Raw genomic sequence first — 4,148 nt, forward strand, 5'->3', positions numbered from 1 at the left:
AATTATATGACTTTCTCAAGGACATATAGTCAATGTATAACAGAAGCAGAATTTGAACCTTGATCCTTTGGCTCCCTATCCAATGGACTTTCTACCACTGGACTAGTAACTCTAGATTCTGGAAGGCTACGCCAGCAGAGTGAGCTGACAGGTCATATCAAAGACTTCAAGGACAGACTATATCTCTATTGTTTAAGATGCAGCCTACCTAAGGCTGGAGATGCTTATCATCAGAAGGTTGACCACAGATGAATAATTGTGGTCACTGCAATTCATTAATCTGTCCTCTAAGGTACTGGAGAGTTGTGATCTGCATTGATGGAAGAAACTAGCCATTGCAGAGGAAGTCATTAATCCCATCCCCAGCTCTTAGCACAGTGCCTGGCACACAACAATTGCTTAAAAAGTGCTTGTTGATTGAATGGTCCATAATGTAATGCAATGTAATATAATGTAAAGCAATGCAATGCAATATAATTAATATAACATAACATATAATTAGCATCAAAAATATTAATATGTAAAGTTGTAAATGGAGGTTGGAGGATCATAATATTTTTCTTTTTTATGTTGTTCCTGGAAAGAACACTGGCTTTGTAGTCAGGCAAATCCACAAGTCACTATAATACAAGTTAGGAAATGAGGAGGGATTACATCTAATTCGGGGAATCAAGGAATACTTGATGGAAAAGGTGGCATCCAGGAATTTCAATAGGCAAAGGTGGGCAGGGAGTAAGAATGGGTAGCAGTCTGTTAGAGGTATGGACAAAGCATGCATCAAGAAATGAAAGAGGGGGCAGTGCAGTTATTTCCAGAAGAAACTTGAAGTTGTATGGCAGAGGAAATGACTACCTGCACTATGCCTTATTTCCACTGAGTACCTTTTGAACCCTCTTTTGGGGGAGAGCCTAGAAATGAACCAAATCAAAGCCTTAAAGACAATTTTCCCAAGAATTCCAGGATAAACAATAAAAAGCCAGAGAATGTGAGAAAAATAATCCTCTATTCAGATGCCAGATTTCCCTGGATTGAACCCAAGACCTGTGTGAATCCAGAGTTATAGGCTCCTTTAGAGGGAGTAGCAGAGGTCTCTGTGGTGCATTGAAGTGGCTCAATAGATATAACCTTGGACCTGGAGTCAGGAAGTCCTGAATTCAAATGTGGCCTTAGACATTTACGAGCTAAGTGACCTTGGGCAAGTCACTTAACTTCTTCCTCAGTTTTCTCAACTGTAAAATGAGGATGATAGTATCTACTTCACAGGATTTTTCTGAGGTTTGAGTGTGATCATATTTGTAAGGCACTTAAAGTGCCTGCCACATAGCAGGTGTTTAATAAATGCTTGTTGCTTGTCTCTCTCTATGATTCTATCTCTGCAAATTCTATTGTTTCTATGCTCTGTTTCCATGTCTGGTTTAGCAGAAAGCTATTTCTATGAACAGATTTAGTTTAGCTTATTCACTTCTTGTCCATTTAACCTATTTTTGACCTATGTGGCTGGTAATGGTGGCCACGAGGACCCTTGTGCCACTCAGAAGATTATGTCATTCCACCTTGCCCCACTTGAAAGCAATTCATAAAATGTTATGTTACTGGTAGAATGTACTAGTCCAAATAGCTCCTAAACAGATTCTAGTGATGAAGAAACAGAAGTAGGTAAAGGGTCAAGAAAGTCCAAAGAATTCAGTATCACTGGGCAGCAAGTGGGCAGGAGGTCCATATTTCAGAGATATGGATCAACTTGCGCAAATGTTGGCAGCTATAAAGAAGAAGCAGCTTGAGTGCAGGGACATTGTCATCACTGTCTATGTATCCCCAGCACGTAGCCCAGTGATTAGCAGTGAGCCAGTGCTTAATAAATGGTTATTCAATGATTGATCTAAAGGGAAAAAAAGGCTGGTTTGGTCTGGTAGTCAATGCAGAGGTGTTGGCAACCAAAAGAGGAAGGAGACAAGTAGGTCCCTGAAGTCAGGTAAGAGTCCAAGAAAATGAATATTCAGCTAACTCAGATATTGAATTTCCCAGTTTAGCTCATTAGGCACTGTGAGAAAAATAATTATTAATGTCCAGTATATGGAGCACTTGAGATACCCCTTTCTGTTACATGCTCTCCGCTAGACTGTCTTCCTCAGGACCATACCCAGATAGTAGCCAGCATCCTGGCATAGTCTGGGTGGGGTCCAAATTCTTTGAATTAATTACCATATGTAGAAATATTGTCCTGGATCAAGGAGACATTAAGTCCTTCTGACTTATGTAATCCACCTTTAATTATGTGAACCAATTCGATTTGATTGATGCATAATGACCCACCTCTTAGTGAAAAGGGATAAAAAACCTGACAGGTAGCCATGCGCTCTAGAAAGCTAGGGAGGTCTTTTGTCAATTCCTGACCCATCGAGATTGATAAATTGATAATATGCTTGCCCAGAACTGGTGTCTCTTGTAATTGTTTTAAACGCAATATCACAAAAACCCTCCTTCTGCCCTTTGGTGTCCTAGCACTGAGGGTCTCCCCTGCCCCTCTGGATCTTCAGTGTGGCCTTCATGTGTGTACAGCTCCCTGGGGCTCCTGCTGGAGTTTACTGTGCTGGAAATATCTGTGCTCAAATAGTGGAAGAAAACCAATGTCTGAACCAGACTGGCTTTCCATTTTTATTTCAAACCTGGTGCTTCCTTTTGTATATACTTCATCGAGTTTCTGTTTTGGGGTTTCTCTGTTTTTGCCCCTTTCTATTTCATTCATGGAGACATACCTGTGATCTCTTTCCATTCTAGCTAGACCCTTATTTTTTCAGTCTCATGTAGGCTTCTTCTAGCTCAAAACCTTTCTGTAAGAGCTTTCTCATACAGGGAACTGGTATTTGCTCCCTTTGGCACTTTTTTTGGGGGGGAGGGGGGAGAGGCAAACAGGTTTAAGTGACTTGCCCGGCTCATACAGGTATTAAGTGTTTGAGGTCACATTTGAACTCGAACCCTCTTGACTTCAGGGCTGGTGTTCTATCCACTCTACCACTTAGCTTCCCCTAGCACCTTTCTTCAAACCCCACCATTTATAAAATGTCTTTTGAAATGAGACTAATAGAGATACGGACACCAAAGCATCAGTTGAGATGACTTATCATGTAGATCAGATAGAGGCAACAACCATGTGGCTGATTTGCATATTTATTTTTCAATTATAAGGACAGAGACAATATCTTATGTAAACTCTATAGGAATTCAATGAATTACTTGTGAAATTGGTGCTTGAGTGAGGATACAGGTACAGTGGAAAGATCCTGGGCCTGAAATAAAGAGTTCTGGGTTCAAATCATATGCTTCCTCTAAAAATCTTTATCTTCTCATTTATATAATGAGGATAATAATACATCAACTACCTACTTCAGTTAGTCAGTAAATATTTCCTAAGTACTTGCTATGTCTTGAGCACTGTCTTAAGCACTGGCAATACAAAGTAAAACAAGGCAGTCCCGGTACTCATGAAACTCACAGTATAATGGAGCAAACAACTGTGTACAAGCAAGTTACATGCAGTGTAGATGGGAGAAAGATAGAATGAAGAGGAATCTGGAAAGGGTTCTTGTAGAAACTGACATTTTCACTGGAACTTGAAGGAAGCCAGGGAAATGAGAAGATAGAGATGAAGAGAAAGCATTTCAATAAGAGCAATATTATGGGGTTTTTTTGGTCGGGGCAATGAGGGTTAAGTGACTTGCCCAGGGTCACACAGCTAGTAAGTGTCAAGTGTCTGAGGTCAAATTTGAACTCAGGTCCTCCTGAATCCAGAGCCAGTGCTTTATCCACTGCACCACCTAGCTGCCCCATGCAATCATCTTTTTAAAAAATAATAACATATTATGAAAATGCTTGTTTTATTTCATGAATTAAAAATAAAATAAAAAGATTAAAAAAAAAAGAAAATTCCTGTAGTTGGGAGATGGTGTGTCTTGTGTGAAGGACAACAAGGAGACCTGTATCACTGGATCAAAGAATGGAATAAGGTGTAATAAGCCTGGAAAGGTGGAAGTAGGGTATTGGGGAGGGGACAGGAAAGAAGACACTAGGTTGTAAAAGGCTTTGAGAATGTCAAACAGGGGATTTTGTGTTTGATTCTACAGATGATAGGGGCTTGCTGGAGTTTATTG

This window comes from Dromiciops gliroides, chromosome 1 (assembly GCF_019393635.1).
Source record: "Dromiciops gliroides isolate mDroGli1 chromosome 1, mDroGli1.pri, whole genome shotgun sequence".
NCBI classification, from domain to species: domain Eukaryota; kingdom Metazoa; phylum Chordata; class Mammalia; order Microbiotheria; family Microbiotheriidae; genus Dromiciops; species Dromiciops gliroides.